The 18,570-nt window shown below is 41.9% G+C and overlaps 1 long non-coding RNA gene across 1 annotated transcript; it reads right to left on the reverse strand.

Annotated features, from left to right (window-relative positions):
• Nucleotides 1-697: 697 nt before the first annotated feature.
• LOC142829560 (uncharacterized) lies at nt 698-5,075 on the reverse strand. Its single transcript, XR_012904065.1, has 3 exons — nt 4,272-5,075; nt 3,476-3,597; nt 698-944 (listed from the first exon to the last, which is right to left on the reverse strand). It is a non-coding gene; the product is annotated as an uncharacterized LOC142829560 (long non-coding RNA).
• Nucleotides 5,076-18,570: the final 13,495 nt, after the last annotated feature.

Raw genomic sequence — 18,570 nt, forward strand, 5'->3', positions numbered from 1 at the left:
TTCATTAGGGATATTAAATTTTAAATAAAACTTGAGTTAATTCTTTTAAAATGTTGGATCATGGCTTGTATAAGACTTAGTGTGTTTTATGTAAATAAATGTTGAGAAACTGGGAGCTGTCTGAGAAGAGGTTAAAGCGACTGGGACTTTTCAGTTTAGAAAAAAAGGAGACTGAGGGGGGATATGATAGAGGGCTATAAAATCATGAGTGGTGTGGAGAGGGCCGATAAAGTTATTTATTAGTTCCCTAAATAGAAGAACTAGAGGTCACCAAATGAAATTAATGGGTAGCAGGTTTAAAACGAATAAAAGAAAGTTCTTCTTCACACAGCGTGTAGTCAACCTGTGGAACTCCTTGCCCGAGGAGGCTGTGAAGGCTAGGACTATAATAGAGTTTAAAGAGACGCTAGATAATGTCATGTTGGTTAGGTCCATAAAAGGCTATTAGCCAGGGGATAAAATGCTGTCCTTGGCCTCTGTTTGTCAGAGGCTGGAGAGAGATGGCAGGAAACAAATCGCTTGATCATTGTCTTCGGTCAACCCTCTCTGGGGTACCTGGTGCTGGCCACTGTCGATAGACAGGATACTGGGCTAGAAGGACCTTTGGTCTGACCCAGTACGGCAGTTCTTATGTAAGTGATCAACTTAGTCTCACATTTTTAAAAATACTTAAAGCACATGTTAGAGATACTTAGGCTCTACACTTTTTACATGTTTCTTTCAATTACTTCTTCAAACCACATAAAGGATACAATTTGTTTTAGAAGCTAAGACTAATTTATTCTAGGATTTAAATATAAATACAATTAGTAAACATTCAAGATGATTAAGTGTGCTGAATAAAGGCATGTTAAATGTATTTCATAAAGCCGAGTCAATGTTCTTGTGAACATTATGAGAGAGAGTACATACTTCCTAAGATGCTCATGAAATAGATGGCTCACCTGTGAAGGGAAAAAAAAAAAAACTTGTTTATATCAAATCAGAGCTAGAAATCAGTTTTAGCTATTGGGCCATTGTGCCAAGAATAGGTAGAAACTCTCCCCCTCCCCCAATTACAAGGTCAAAGCCTCACAGAGGTCAGAGCTATGCTGATTTATAACAGCTGAGGATCTGATCTATAATTTTTGTTCTCCGATTGCAGTTTGTTGTTGGGAGATAAGCTGATGAGTTTCCTGTGTGAATTTGAGCAAGTAACTTAACTCAGTTTCTCATCTTCCAAAATGAGGCTGATACCTGTCTTTATGCCACTGTATCAAAACTTGCATTACAGATTTCCATAAACTGTAGTGCTTCTCTTGAATGGTACAGGTTGGACCTCCCTCGTCTGCCATCTTAAAGACTGACCAGCCCCAAACTAGGGAATTTGCTGTACCGGGGATGTTCCCTGCCACCAGCCCTCCCAACCCACCAGTGGCTTTGCTTCTAGCCTCCAACCAGCTGTGCTGCCAATCCTGGCCAGACACTGTCCCCCACCCCCACCCCATGCTATGCCTTCTGGTCCAGCAACATCCGTGGTCCTGCTGGACCATGACTGTTGCTGGACCAAAGGGTCCCAGTTTAGGGAGGCACAACTGTACTGTATTACAACATGACTGAATCCCCACTTAATCCATTTTATATTTAAGCTATAGGTTCAGTTAGCCATTTCTATTCAACATACAGGCAGTCCCCAGGTTACGTACAAGATAGGGACTATAGGTTTGTTCTTAAGTTGAATTTGTATGATCAGTTTCAACAGCTGCTGAATCTGGAGCCTGGGACAGAACAGCTGGGGCGCTGCCCGGTAGGTTCCCACAGGACCAACCCGGCAGCACCCCAGCTGCTCTACCCGAGGCGTCCCGTAACAAAAGCCTGGTCTGCGGGGGGGGGGGGGCGCACTAGCTGCACCCTCTCCCCCCCAGCAGACCGGAGAGAGACCCGAGCAAAGCCGCACAGGCGGAGGGACCCTGCTGCCTGTGTGGCTTTGCTCCTGTCTCCCTGGTCTGCTGGGGGGGGGGGGGGGGGGGAGGTCCAGCAAAGCTGGTGGACCCCCCCCCAGCAGACCAGGGACACCCAAGCAAAGCCACCGCCTGGGCGGCTTTGCTCGTTTGCCCGGGAGCAAAGCCGCCCAGGCGGTGGGAGTCCCGCTGCCTGGGCGGCTTTGCTCCCGGGCAAACGAGCAAAGCCACCCAGGCGGCGGCTTTGCTCGGGTGTCCCCGGTCTGCTGTGGGGGGGGGGGGGGGTCCAGCGGCTTTGCTGGACCCCCCCAGCAGACCAGGGAGGCCAGGAGAAGCATTTCTTGCCCCGGAGGACACGGGCGGCGACCCGCCCACCGTGAGCTCCGGGCGAGAAAAGCCCCGTTTGTAAGTGCGGATCCGACATAAGTCGGATCTGCGTAAGTCAGGGACTGCCTGTACTCTCTCAAGCTACATATGGGGATGTACTTCTTGCTAAAGCAGTACTGAGGCTTGCTAAAGCAGTACCCATTGGCCTTGAGTGTTCGGTCACATCACATCTCTTCAGTCAGTAATCTTGTTAGCCCAGTGATAAATTTATTCCAAGCTACTGCTTTAGAGGGCATTTGTAAATTTGAAACCTAAGAGCTTCTACAGGACTTGAGCCAAACAGATTATTAATATTACATTTAAGAATCCAAGGCCATTGATAGTGGTGTTATGAAAATGGAAAAAGCCTCAATGAAATCTGTTTTAGCTCCTCTCATATCATTAGGTATTTCTAGTTCAGAATCTCTCCATTCGTGTTATTTATGGAGTAGTCAACGTAATATTTTAATGTTTTGTGAAAGAAGACTCTGGGGATTTCACTTGTCAGTGGTCATTCCAGTGACTACTTTTCCTCCAGCTAAATCCCAAGGTTCCCAAGATAATAGCTTTTACTTGTAAATATGTATTCCCGTAGCCCTGATCTGTCTCCCGTCAACTGAAATAAGTTTATTCCACAAATAGTCAGGTAAGTTTCACAGCGCCTAACCAAAGGGTCTCAATTCTGAGGTGGAGCTTGACTTCACTACAAAAAGTGTTCTATCCAAATACTGCTCTGCAGAATTAGACTTGCTGTCAATGGCCATGGCTTTATGGCCAGAATGAGAATAAGTTTTGTCCAGTGTCATCTCAGGTATCTTAATCAAAAGTATCAGGAGTTGGTTCATCTGATTATCCACCACTTGTCTAGGTCCACAGTAACCTCAAAACAATAGTATATCTGAGGTTAGCTAACTTGGTTTTTTACAGTGATGTAGCTGGATACTTGTAAGACAACACTTGTAGGGGACAGCTCTAGGAGTGATTTCCTTCTTCAAAACCATTTAGTTACTGGCTGCTTCGTGAAGTCTTCTTTAGAAGATGGCGATAGTTTTGCTTTAAACCAGATCAAAAACTTTAAACTGTAGACCTAGTTTACTTTCTCCAGTGCACAGAACAGATATCATTATATAAATATCACAAAACTTGTAAAGTTTCTGGTAACTACTAACCTAAAGGGGGCACATGATCTGTGCACTAACCATGTAAAACTATAAAGAAAAGTGGTAAAAATGCATTTGGCATAATTAAAGCAAAGTTTAGCAGGTAACACCTTTCATCCACAACCCAGGCCCTAAAAAAAAAAAAAAAGTGTCATGTTGAACTTTATGAGCTGTAGGGAAAAATCTTGTAATTGTACTCAGACAAAACCCATGAAGGAGGAGATCTCCATGAATGACTAGGATTACGGGAGTGAACAGGAAAGTTCTGTCACTTGCTGTTCTCGTATTCTTTGCATTTGGAGGAAGATACTCAATTTAAAATCAAAGTATGAGAGGCAAAGTAGCGAGAGCTAGGTTTCAATACAGAAATATGTTCTATGGGCACTTCTAAACATATTGATGTGATATGCCTTTGGGATGGACCAGTTTCACCTCTTTTGCAATGGAGAAAGGTCTTTCAGAAGTGCCCCTGGCTGCAGACTGGGTTTGGGAATTTGCAGACTGTGCAGGATTGCATAGTAGTCCTGCTAGTTAATAGCCTACTTGAAATACACCAATACAAGCCTGCAAAAACTGTACGAGAAGGACTGAATCTTGGTGGTCTACTTTCAAGCACAGCATCTTGCCTACTTTGGAGTACTGAAGGCTGTTGTCCTGGTCAAGTCACATTTGTAATCACAGAAAACAGTTCCTGAGGTGAACCAAGAAAACCCACACCTTACAAGTTAAAAGCCAACAATGGTCTGTGTTACTGTAGGGAAGCATTGTGATTAGACAGTAGAAAAATCATGATTGTACAGTATACCTGTTACTGTGGGGAAGAGCTTTGACTTGGACAAAGATTTTATTTTTTAAAGTTGCTGTGTTTAAACCTCCCCTCCATATGCAGTGAATGTATATTGTATCATGACATCATAGTTGTGTTGCTATGGAAGTGCAGAATGTTGTTTTACTGGTCCTAGGAAACATAGAAACAGTGTCTGATAGTGGTCATCATGCTGTAGCTGAAGACAATTGTATTTTCTACTGTCCAGCAAGAAGTCCTCACAATTTCAGCATTTTGCAGGCACCAGAGGAAGAGGAGAGCAATTGTAGAGAATTTCTATTACTATTTTTCCTGAACTGATGCCAACCATAATGTGCTCCACAGTTGAATTGCACAATCTCTGCCCTAGGAAGTTCAGTCTGTGGCATCAACCCAGCAAATTACTTAAGCCCATGAGCAGTCCCATTGGATTCAGTCGAACTATTTGCATGTTATAGTTAACTATGTGCCTAAATCCTTCACTGGACTGGAGTCTATTTGAAGTCGATGTTCTAGTCAGTTGTGAGGATTTGAGAATTTTATTTGGAGAGTATTACAATCACTTTAAAATCGAAAAACATTAGCTGTGTGACCCTCACCCCAATGAATTTATTAAAAAAAAAAAAAAAAAAAGTAGGAGACCCGAGATAGTGCCATGAAACTGAATGTCAGCTACTGTTGGAGTGATAGAGATGAAGCCCTGTTAGTCTGATCTAGCTGAAACAAAAGACAGAACTATGTAGCACTTTAAAGACTAACAAGATGGTTTATTAGGTGATGAGCTTTCGTGGGCCAGACCCACTTCCTCAGATCAATATACCAAAGTGATACAGTTACAAAAAAAAAAAATGAACGCATGTGAAATTGACAAATCAAATTTTAGAACAAAGTGGGGGTGAGGGGGGATGGTTAGTGTCTGAGGTAATGACATTAGGGGTGATAACTGGGGAAGCTATCTTTGTAATGGGTGAGATAATTAAGAATCCAGACTTCCACGAAAAGCATAAAGTGTCAAATACAAGTATGAATGACAATTCTGAAGCTTCTCGTGGAAGTCTGGATTCTTAATTATCTCACCCATTACAAAGATAGCTTCCCCAGTTATCACCCCTAATGTCATTACCTCAGACACTAACCTTCCCCCCTCACCCCCACTTTGTTCTAAAATTTGATTTGTCAATTTCACATGCATTCATTTTTTTTTAAATTGTATCACTTTGGTATATAGGGTTGTGCCAATTTTCTTCCACATATTGATCTGAGGAACTGGGTCTGGCCCACGAAAGCTAATCACCTAATAAACCATCTTGTTAGTTCTGTCTTTTGTTTCAGCTACTGTTTCAGAGTGTGTAGATTGAAGCATAGGCCTAGTATAAGTAGACATTAAACATTTATGCCTTTAACCCAGCCATTGTGGGAAGGGCTATTAATGGTATTATTTTACTTGTTAATCACCCCCTGTAGTTCTAGTGACTGCTTCCCATTGTGAGATGAGGGCTGATTTGTGAGCTCCTAAGCAGGCCAATGAGAAAGGTCCCTGTAGTTTGCATGCAGAAGAATGCTCTTGTATTCTCTCTCCCCCCCCCCCCCCCCCGAAACTATTTCCTTTAGAATTGGAAATGGTTCCTTTAAGATTCTTCTCCTAGCAGCTATGTAGGTTTGTCTTAATTCAGGACAAGTAACTAGGATTGCCACATACTTTCACAAAAAAAAAAAACCCTGAACATGGTGGAAAAAAAGATTGGTTGAGGGGAAAACAAACAAACAAACAAACAAAAACACACCACACCAAAAAACGCACCACTCCCCCTACCAGACGTGGCAGGGGAAAAATGTCCCCGAAACACATTACATGTCCGGTATTCTTTTTTTAAAAAACTGGACAGGGGACCCATACCAGGGCCTGTCCAGGCAAAAACCAGACACCTGGCAACCCTACAAGCAACATGTAGAGCAGCTGGAATAAGCAGTAGTGCAAATAAAACACAAACCATTAAGAATGTTTTCTGAAATTGGATTTTTAAACACTGAAGGTTGTGTTATTCAGGTAAATTGCCTGCTTAGGACAGAAGATGCACACAGGAATAAGCAAAAAGCCAGTTTTAAGTGTGTTTGGTGGGGAGAGGGTACAGTTCTTGTTGAATTCTTGGGAGAGACTTCTGGGTGTGGACGACATTTCTGGCTGTTCTCTATGGACTCAGCATTGGGTGTCAAGAGTATGCAGAACAGCACATCTGTATTTTCTGGCCTAGGATAGTTTTTCATTACTACATTTTTTGGGGGGGGAAAGTGAATCTGCTCCTTCAGGGAGAAATCCAGTGAAATGACTCTGCCAAACTGAGTTGTATTCAGCGCATAACATTCAAACAATCTCAGTGAGGATTGACTTCAATTTCTTGGCAAATCCTGTGGCTCTAACACGACTAAGTTTTACACTAGAATATTAATATATGTGGTATGGTAAATATTTAATCCCAAGATATTTGCTAATTGAGGTTCTGATGCACAATTGCCTTTGTAAACATTTTAAAAAAGGCTTTTAAAAAGATGTTTCCAGATTATAAGCTTGGATTTTTCCAATCAGTTGCATTATACTGATGTGAAAGTCAGCAGAGAGATCAGGCCTGTTATTTGGAGGTACTTGATCATATTGGTCAGCTGTTTAAGTCCAGCTTGTTATTGGACTTGTATACACAAGGCATGAACTTTAGCAGGACACCCATTACTTTACTGTGGGTGAAGTTCTGGAACATGCACAAATTGTTTAGGACTCTATCCAAAACTCAAAGTTGACAGATACTCCGATTGGTATCAACAGATTTTGGCCTATGCCCTCCATGAATATGTTCACTCACCTTTTCCTCACCTAGGTGTTAATGTACCATCCCATGTTTAAAACTCCCTTCCATATCTCAGCCAACAGACACCCTTTTCCTCCTTTATAAACATGAGCAGGATTAAGTGGATACAAGAGAGAGGAGGGAAAAAAATGTGAACAGAGATCTTATCTCCAGTACCATGTTATCCTCTTCCTCCAAATTCCTCCTTAAAAGCCTTCTTTTGCCACAATGCTTACAAGATCTTGGTCACAGATCTCAGCACGCCAACAGCTCAACTATCAGGATGGCCAATAAAATGATACAGTTTCCTTTATTCCCTCTGTCTGCGTCTGTAGTTACTGGTCTGATACTTAGACTGAAAGCTCTGATCTTAGGACAACACCTAAGATAGTGGATTCCTAGATGCTACAGTAACTCAAGTCATGTCTGCACCCCTTTAGATCTAGCATATGCTAGGTAAGTGTTTCAAAAAAAGCCACTACTTAATTTAGTCTGCAAGCTTTGGGGCAAGTACTGAATCTATTTGTAGTTCTCTACTATTTTTACTTCTACTGCCTTGTTTTTTCTTCATTCAATTTTGAAGAGCCATTATGCAAGATTCATGGTGAAAATTTCTTTCAATAAAATGAATGTAACTCCCCTTCCCAAAATAGAATTGACATCTATTGTGGTCAGAGAGAATTGCTCCTATTATGCATGGGGAAGCCAATAATATTTATATCATTTGTTCCTTAGTGTTTTCTGTTCCTTTTTCGATTCTTCTAGAAAGCTGTGTCAAGTTGAAGTGAGTTTAATGAAGAACATGCAAAATATTTTGAGGGGGCTGTAGAGAGTGACTCAGAGGTGAGATTTAAAAAAAAAAAAAAAGTTGACCATACACTGGTTCTGAGATAACTATGAATGACATCCTACAAATATTTGATGGGTAGTAATATCAAGGAACAATAGTTGGAAAATACAACAGGAATCAAGCAAGAACAGAACATTAAAAGTGTCTGAATTCTCAGGAAGACTTGCCTTACACCGATTGTTCTTCTAAACAAAGTGTTTGAACCCCTCCCCCCTCAATTGACAGATCTCAAGTGGACTAGACACTTGAAGTATTGAGAAACAGAGCGGATGACTGAGTTGCTCTTTCATCTCAAAATCAACTCATGTTGCTGCCTTGGAAATGCTTTATTGGTATAAACATGCAGCTGTATTAACATCTTTTTTGCTCACCTGATGATTCCACTTCATTTCTATGAACAATGTTCTCCATTGGCCTTGTCACTGCAATTATGTTGCAGTTCTGTGAAGTCCCCTCTTCTCCCACTACCTTTTTTTTTTTTTAAATTAAAATCAGTTATCCAAAACCAGAGTAACTTTCAGGATAAGGGGCATTAGTTTAACTTTTTTAGCTCTTACAATTAACACACCAGTTTAAATGGCATTAATGGGTACCCCCTAGCAGTCAATTACTACCCCTAAAAATCATAACTAGAGATGTAGGATTTTCTCTGCTCCTTTTATTTTTTCAAAGGAATTCGCAACTCCAAAAGGTTCAAGATTTCATTTGATATTTTTGCATCTGTCATAAATGCTAAGTGTAATTAAAATATTTAGAAATTATGGCTCCCAGCACTGTTAGCTACTCCCCTCATTGAGGTGGTTTACATAATGTGGTAATGCTTTAAGATCATAACAGCCACACTGGGTCAGACTAGAGGTCCATCTAGCCCAGTATCCTGTCTGCCAACAGTGGCCAATACCAGATGTCCCAGAAGGAGGGACCACAACAGGTAATCCTCATGTGATCCCTCTCCTCTCACCCATTTACAGACAAAGAGAGGATAGAGACACCATTCCTACCCATCCTGGCTAAGCCATTGATGGACCTAAACTCCATTACTCTCTCACTCTTTTTTGAGCCCTGTTAACGTCCTAGTATTCACCACATCCTCTGGCAAGTAGTTCCACAGGTTGACTGTGTGCTCAGTGAAGAAAATCTTCCTTGTGTTTTAGTGTAGTATAGAAGACTTAAGGTTTTGTCTAACAAAAAATTTGGAAATTGACAGTATACATACCTGTTAATTGGTTTCAGTACCACTTGAATGATTTTCACAAATTCCATATCCTGCTAATCAGTCTGTTAGAAGGCTCTCACACTTTTAAGTTAACTAGCACACCTCCAAAGACAGACCTACCAGGTTGAAGCCACAGAAAAGGCTAGAAAGGAGACTTTAAGATCCAGTGGTACCCCAAATTTTCAGGTGCTGTACACAGAATATTCAGCAGCATACAGGAAAGAAGTCCTGTATGAAAGATTCTGAGTATCCACACCATATGTAATTGCACATCAATATTTTGTTGTGCAGTTTCTTTTTATTGCTGTGGAGTTATATTGTCTGCCTGAGAAATTGGCACATGGGCCTATTTTAGGATGGAAGGGTTTGCAACGGACATGGGATATTTATTTCTCTCCTCCCCCCCCCCCTCAGAAACCCCCACACCCCACCACAATTTTAACTGAGTTTAAGCACAATTCATAGCAGGATATTGAATCCCTGTACAGCTACTACAAAGGACAAATACACAATTTGCACATATAGCAATATGATGGATGATTTGAGGATGTAAAAATAGCTTTAATAAGAGTCTGTTTAACATTCTTTCAAAAGCAAACACACTAACCATGAAAATAGTATCAAGTTTGCTACTGACAGCAGAGACAGACTGGCTTGACATTTCCTCTGGCTGTCTTTAGAAGACTGGAGCTTGTAAAAAGGAATAGACTCCCTAAAAATTGGGTAGTAAGCTAAGCGCTGTATCACTTTAGGGAGAAGAAACTTGAGATAATCTGCAATGAAGGGAAGGACTCCAGTGAATTAATAAGAATGAGTTGAATGCATAGTACATACAAATGAGTTTAACAGTTGAGCTACTCAGCAACACAAGATGCACATTTATGACATCGCAGCTGGAGGCATGAAAGCTTTGGGATTTAATGGGTTTTAGTACAAGTGTCCATTACAGATAATATATCAGCCTGGCTCATGCATGTGTTTTCCACCTAATATAGACTGTCACCTGGCTAACTTTTTAGAATGACAATGTCCAAACTAATTCAGAATATAGTTGACAGCTTGATAACCCAGTGTGCCATCCTACCATTCTTAGAAAATATGTTGTCTAAGAGTGGTGACTCAGCAGGTCACAATTGCCTGAATCCATTTCAGCTTAATAGCTAGGAATCAGCTATTAATTTATCTCCATCCTACTAGTTTTAGTTATAAGAAACAAGATACTGGGGGACTTATTTATCTTCCAGATGCAGGGAGTGAGGAAAGTCTGGGAGTAACTGTGCACCCCAAATATCCATATTTGGATGGCCACAATCCAAGTCCTGACTAATGATTTTGAAATGCTGAGTACAGTAGTTAAACAGGCATCTGGATGCGTCACTGGGGAGCCCTGATCAATGCGTGGGGAGCAAAGTAGCAAGAGACGCTCTGAAACTTGAAGCAAGACAAGAGATTAAAACCCATAGGGTCTGTGGATATTGCAGGTAACATCAAGAGAACTGTGTCCATATGAAGAACAAGAACAGTCCATGGAAGGATAAATCAAGAAACCTGAATACTAAACATGAAATCGAATGGACTTACAAGAGGAGAATTGCACTACATTTTTATTAATAGCTTAGAAATGGTGCAGTGTTTGAATAGCACAAAGGATATGCACAGAGATTTCCTGATGAACCACAAGCCTTGGTTTTCGCTGCAAAGGAACTTATGGGAGGCATCGCTTGCACCAAACAGAATCCTGAACAGCTGGAGTGAGTGATGAGAAGTTAATGGTAAGATCACCAGGATCTTGGTCAATGCTGTTGGGGAAGTTTGATTTTAAAGACTTATGGGGAATTTTGCAGAATATGGCAGAGATACTTTAAGCTACAGTATAATTTTCCATTATGCATTTTGAAAAATCATCAGAAGTGTGCAGAAAGGTTTGGCAAATTCTTCTGATGTTTCAAAGATCTGCAGAATGTGGGTGATTTTTTACTTTAAGCAAATGTTTTCAGGAATGGGTCACTAACTCTTGACATTTAAATGAGAACATCTGGACACTTTACAAGTCTTAGATCCATCACTTGAGTCACATCATCAATAGTGTCTAAACATTTATGAAATGGAGTTTAATACTAAAAGCAAAAGGATAGAAAATTCTATCCAAATCAAAAGTGTCTTCCACTGCCTATATCTGTAAGAGTGATTATTGCCACTGCACCTTTTAATTTTTAGGAGATGAAAAACCATAGATTTTTAGACATTTGAAATGGAAACAGCTGAAATCATCTAGTTCTCCATCAATGAAGGACTGTACTCTATGCTGTTTGTCTTTTCTAATCAACAGTATCACAAGGTGAGTGGTGCAAATCTCACTACTTGAACCATTTTAAAGGAAGACTGTACAATCTCACCATGGTGAGATCACCTCCCCCGTAAAAAGTCCATGGGGAGGCAGCCCATGAAAATAAACTCCCCCATGAGTTTTCTCTTGCAGAGTATCCTCTTATAGCCCATCAGCCACGTTATTTGTTGTGGTGCCTACGGAGCACCCCATATTGTGGTTTCATTGGGTTAATCCTGAACACAGAGTGCAGGAGCAAAAAAAATCTCTGCTTGTGCATTCTAGCAATGTGATAGTGACAACTGTGATGTTAATTCTGCAATTTGAGGGTGGATGGGTAGATTTGTATTGGCTACATACTGGTCAAGGACAGGAAAAGAGAATTTGAGGGGTCAGCAGAGGCGAAGAGGACAGTCTGAGGGGCAACCTCACTCTACACATGCCTGAGGTAAGACTGAGACAGGGCAGTACAGGTTGGTGCAAGCCAACAGTTACCACAGAGCAGAGACAGGCCAGTCAAAGCAGGCCAGTCAAAGCTGTGGAAAAACCTATCCAGCAGTCCCACTCCCTGCTTTAGAGGCTTCTCTGCCAGCTTCAGTTTCTGACTGGTGCTTCCTTGCAATTTCTCTGGTTGAAGATATGTGGCAGATGAGCATCTTGCAGGTTTCTGGGCTAATGCGATGCTGCAGGGGAAAGGATTGACCACAGCAGGATCTTATTTGGCATGGAATACATGCCAAGTTGTACTTTATATTACACCACAAACGAAAGGATTTATGGGCAGAATTAGGAGATGGCCTCATTACTGCGGTAGTCAAGCTACAAGACAGCACTTTATCATATGGATTGCCAATTAATATTCTCATTTCATGTACTATAATTTGTGTGATTTGATCCTAGAACGTTGGACTCCCATTGATTTTAATAGCCTTTAGAAGTTTAGATCAAGCCTTTCATTTGTTGCTTTCATTTCCTTTTCCCCCGCTCAGTATTCCTGGCTAGTCTATCATCATGGTATTGCACAGGGTTACAAACACATTTTAGTTTGTTTTTCTTATCCATTTTACATATTACATTGTTACAATCAGTAAAGTATCATAAGAGTAATGGCCATTTTTTAAAGTTGGATGGTTGTGTTTACCCAACACCAATATACCAACTTTTACACAAATTTAAAAACAGTCATGGACAGCCTATTAAAAGGAATGATGGAATATTTGAAGGCCAGATCTCATGTAAACAACTGAAGTCAAACGATAGGGTTGTCTTTCAAAACACGTGGCATTTTTGGAACAGGGGCTGAGCACTTCTGAAAGTCTAGCCCTAAATTTAAAGAGTATCCCTTAAGAAACCGAGCTTTCAGTAAAGGAACATTACTATTTTCAATGCAGGTTTCTTTGAAGAAGTCTCTTCCTTGAATTTGGAATTCTAAGTAGTCAACATCCTATTATAATCCCATTCAAGAGTTCAAAAGGAATACCATAATTTAAATTAATTGGCTAACAATTGGATACTTAACCCTTGCTGTATTATATAAGCTCTATTTCGTTTGAATTTGTCAAGAATGTTTACGGTATACTATCTGTTGGAGGATATTTTGAACTGCATTATAGACTCAGATACTGTAGATTGGTTTCATCCTCTTAAATACACTGGCAATGACTATACAAGAGACACACACACAATGCCAGGAAACTAGCAAGACATTTCAGAGATTTTATTCCATTTCACCATCAGTCATTTTAGAAGGCATTTATTTTTTAGACAAGACCTTCCAAAATAAAACTGATTACGACACAGGTTAAATTACACTCTTTGATCAAGCACTCATTATGGAATTCCTCCTTTGATCTCCCTAAATCAAGTACACGGAAATGATTAGTGAATAACATTCTACAGCACAACAAAAACATGATGCAAGAAGTTACTATTCTTTACAAGAACAGAGGTAGAAGAACCATGGGAAAATCTATATCTGTTTTCAAGGTAGAAAATATGGCAAACAAATATTGTCCCAAGTCAGACAAGACTTGCAAGAGACAAATACCTTTCCAAATCTTGTTTTAATGTAGCATTTAACCGGGGATACTTGCTGGTTTCCAAATAAAATCCTTTCATTCTTCACATTTTTATTTTTAAAGAGTTTTGTTACTAGTTGCAAGCTGGCATGGCTGGTGAAAAAACACAGAAGGCGAACATTAAATTTGAACCTGGGAAGCTATAGATTTTATGGGTATTTATAAAGTCTTTCAGGAATGGTTAGTAGGAATCACAGAAATTGTGCTCTCCCACCCCAGTTTGAAAGATTTAGTGAATCCACTGAACCAACAGAAGTTTTCTAAAGTAAGTCGTACACACTAGGTATGTTAGACTAGTATCTGATCAGCATTTGCTGATCAGATACTCTTGAGTAGTCGACTAGCCCATATCCTCCCCCCACCCTTGCTACCTCTATGAGATAGAGGCAGCAAAGGGGGGAGGGAGTGAGATGAGAAGGGGTACTTCAAAGCCTTGAAATCCCAAGCCTGTGTGGTGGCTGCCCCTTTAAAACGCCATCTCTGTGCAATTCAGAGGGGCAGCCGTGGAGGACTCACACCTGCATGCTGCTAGGAGTTGGGGACTCCCCAGCTGACCCTGGGTTCCATATGGCACTTCCCAGAACCTGGAGTCATCTGGGGACCCCCAACTCCTAGCAGCATGCAGTGAGAGTCCCCCACTGACCCCAGGCTCCATGGCTTTGAAAAGCACAAGAGCCCCTGCTTGGGACTCTTGCACATTTTTAAGCAGGCACTCTGCATGCACCTCAGAGTCAGCGGGACATCCCACTGTCCCCACGCTGTATGCGGAGGTCCGCATTCCTCCTTTGAAATGTACAAGAGCTCCAGATGGGCTGAACTGAGAGGTACAAAAATGCAGCTCTGACACCAACCTAGGCCCAATGCAGTGTGCCCTAAATTTGGGTGTGCCGAATGGAGGCTAGTTTAGAAAACCTCACTCAATGATTCAGAGCATTTAGTGATTTCCTAAGTCACAAACCTTATTGTGTCTAATTGCCACTTTTCACCCACAATGAGCACATGGCCCAGGACTACTGTAAGCCTTCCAGCATTCTGGCTATCAAATGTGTGACCAGGTTTGGCATAAGCAGGATTTTCTGCATGAAGCCTTTAGGGGATTGTGTTGAAATTGTATCCTGGGTTAAAGGACTGACACCACTTTGTCTGGAAACACAGATGCATGATTTATAGAACATTAGAACTGTTCACTCTTCCCCACATAGGGGAAGTCAACAGGACTCCTGCACAGAATCTCCCAGTTTATTCATCATGTGTACTTGGACTGTCTTGTGGTGGCCATGGATCAAGTCATTGTGCTTGGCCAAGTGATAAAAGGAGTATTTCTGAAAGTTTTGGGGGGGCTTTGATAAGGCTAGCAGTGTCAATACTGTTCTAGCTCAAGAGTAAAGCAGTTCACCACTGGATTCCCCACACACCTTACCCCTGTTTGACTGACTGCTCCTATTGAGATCAGTGGCAAAGCTCTCATTAATTTCACTGGTGCATGAAAAAGTTTTGAGAGCCAGCATGTCAGGTGGGGGTGGGGGCAGAGGCAGGGGGGAAGAAAAGAAAAGTCTCATCTATTTTCACATTAGGCCTCAGAGAGCAAATACTGCCAGCTGGACCAAAGCCGATTTGCTCTGAGAGCTCAAGTTTGAGACTGAAGCCAATACTGCCAAACTCAGCAGATGCAGAAAGTTTTACTGTCACATCATCAGCATAAGTTAGTGTCTCTTTGGCTGAAGCTGAATTCAAACCAGGGCACTTCAGGTGATAGGTCAAAACTTTAACTTAAGTTGACAGAGCTATATTCCTTCTCCCTTCATAATAGTTCTGCCTAGATTTAAAAACAAAAACAAAAAACACACACCACACACATTCCTGATTCTTACTTACAACTGAGCAAGCATGTGTCCGTCCTCAAGTTGTGAGGGGCAAGTTTATTCATCTCCACTGAACAGGTTTGAGTTAAAATGCTGAACACATCTCTAGCGTATGACTGTCATGAATCGTTTATTGTTAAGATTGCCAACAGATCTCCTTCATCTATTGCAGATTCACCTGACTCATCTGCAAAGAGCCATTTAAGTTACCATATTGCTTTCAGAGCACTTTGTAAAGCAGTTGCACCAAAGGCATCTGAGTTGACAGGACAGCAATAGCAACTAGCAAGATTTCTGAAGTCAACTGCTGTCAAGGGAGACAGCAAGGCCTACCTGAAGACATGAGCATTGAGGCTCCACACAGCCAATAGAAAGCAGTCAGTAGGTCTACCTCTCAGGTTTTGCCTCCTGTCCTTTACAAAAGAATTATCAACAGCCAAGTCCTTTATTCTCCTATTGTATGATTTGCAAGATATTTGGGGCTTAATTTCCATAACCCATTGAAGTCAATGGACAAAGTCTTTATTGATTTTAGTAGGTGCTGAATCAGGCCCTCATCTAAACCAGAAGTATGAAGCACTCCTGCTCTCTTTAATAGAGAACAGAAACATGGGGGCCAAGCTCTTCAGAGGTAGTCAGGTGCTAGTGACATTTTCAGAACACCTCAGAGGGAGAAACTAATTTGGCTAACAGGAAAAAACTTAAAAATAGTCTGGTAGCACTTTATAGACTAACAAAACACGTACATGGTATCATGAGCTTTCGTGGAGACAGCCCACTTCTTCAGATGGCAGTCACTCAGCTGCTGCCTAATTCTGTAGGAACCCAAATCCCCTTAGAACCAGTTTCTGCCTGAAGGCCCTTAATTCATCCTGACCCCACAATAAATGAGCTAGTTGCAATCCTAACTCAACCAAAGCCCCAGGGGGCCTTAAGTGAGACTGGGGAAGCAGGGAGGAATGCTTGTCTCACCAGTGGAGCCCAAGCTTGTAGGTACTCTGAGCACGTACCAAGCCTGACACCAAGCCTCTGCAGGAGGAGGGCTGGATGCAGGCTACAAGCAGATGGGGGTCAGGAGGATAACACAGCATGCACATGAAATCTCTGGAAGTAGAAGTATGCAACTTCTACTGCTGTTAAAATTATTAGGACACAGGCAATTTAAGCTGACCTGGCTCTGGCACCCAGTTCCAGAAGAGGGTTTGTGGCTGTGGTGTCTCTCTATAGCCTGTCAGCCTGGCTCACTAAGTCAGCCCTTTGTGACTAACCCTTTCTACTTCACTCCTGGCTGGCTCAGATGGCTCCCTGCTCAGCTTATTGGCTTCTGAGGATCCTTTCTTTATACTCTTAACTATCCCCATTAACAAGCCTGCCAATAGAGAGGAGGGGCAAGCAAGAAAGAGGGGGCAACTTCCCCAAGTCTGGACAATATCAAAAGGCTACTGCGGCTGGAGCCCCAGATCCTTTAATTTGGTGTCAGATCACTATACCAGACAGCATTAAGCACTGCTTGGGGGAGGCCCGGTGCTGTCCTTTCCTTCCTCCCACCTCCCCAGGGACATGCAGCAGACTTCATCCCTCTCATCCCATCTGTTTGCCCTGCTGTCCATGAATTAAGGATCTTCACTGCCTAGCTATGGGCTGATGATTGCATTAGCTGGCAGGCCACCTAGAGAAAAAGATATCGCACTGCTGAAGAGAGTAGCAGTTTGATACCTTGATGATCTGGCCACTGTATCATTGGTGAAGGAGATAAATTGAACAATCCTATGCTGTACTTAGTGGCTGCCTTGTGTCTGTTATTACTTGTTATTTATCATAATGCAGTTATTCCTGCATAAATATTTTCCCCACTCTCCTGATCATGCCATCTTCTGTAGTATCCCAGGTACTTCAGGAGTCAGCTCCTTTCTGTGCTTCTACCTTTTCCTTCAGTTTGTTCACAAACATTCTATGAAACACTTGAAAAATAACCATGGTCATATTTAAGCTTGTACTGCAATGCCTAATAGCACTCAGTGTATTAAAGACAATGTTTTTATACAGATATAATCCATTCATTGCAGTAGAGCTCTTCTCCAGAACCTAAATTTGTATTTTTAAAAGGGTCTTCTTCTAGTACCTCTGAAGGTAGCCTTGAAAACAAAAACAAAAAAAATCCACCCCAAACACAGCCACCTGACTTTAGAGGTAACCGGAAATAATAGCTTTGAATACAGGTAGATGAAACTTCTAAAACTGCCATTTTTCCCCCGTCAGTTTTGTCCAAAATCTGAAATAAAAAACAGAAGTGGTCCCAGGGAACTTTTTAATTAAAAATACTCTTCAACCAGCAGAACTGGTTAAAAATTTAAATGAGACCATCTATGAAATGGGTTTTTTGAAAAGTAGACTTAAAAAAACTCTGTAAAGTAGATACTGGATTTTAAGCAACTTGAGCTATGAACTAAAGCATCTCACTCTCTCCACATGCAATTTAGAAGTGTTAACAAGTATTTTATGCGTGACCACTTTATCAGTCAATGTATGTCACAAAATCCCAAGGATGTGAGAAAACCAGAATGTTCCTTGTTTTCAAAACCTCCTAGAAAACCCCAGAAGGGAAGAACATGGAATCATAAGAAGTTCTACTCACCCTCCGTGTAGCCATAGCTGGGGAGTAGCTCTATCAGTCTGAGGCCCCTCCTTGCAGGTGCTCACTGTCTCCTTCTTGGGGCTCAACTGCTGTTCTCCTGGCTCAGCTCTCCAGCAAGGGGACTGCAATTTTCCGGGGGGGGGGGGGGGGGGGGGGAGGAAGGGGGAGGGACACAGACGGGTGGAGGAAGTAAGGGCTCAGCTCTCTGCCCCAGTCATTCCACTCCGGCTTCCAGTTCACTGCCATTCCAATAGCAGTACTTCTTCACTGCCCATTACAAGCTCCTGGGCCCACCCTCTTCTCAAATTTCCAGCTCGTGGCCCCCACAGCTAATGTCTGGTCTGGTCTGGTCTGACCTAGCTGCTGTTTTCTAAGACTGCTGCCTGTATCTGTTCTCCCTAACCACAAAAAAAAGACTGCAAACCTTCCTACCCCTTTCTGCCCTCAGCCCTCCATTGTTTACAGGCGCTGCCTGTTCTTGCCCAGCTGAGC

The sequence above is a fragment of the Pelodiscus sinensis genome, chromosome 5 (assembly GCF_049634645.1).
Source record: "Pelodiscus sinensis isolate JC-2024 chromosome 5, ASM4963464v1, whole genome shotgun sequence".
In the NCBI taxonomy this organism is placed as follows: Eukaryota; Metazoa; Chordata; order Testudines; family Trionychidae; genus Pelodiscus; species Pelodiscus sinensis.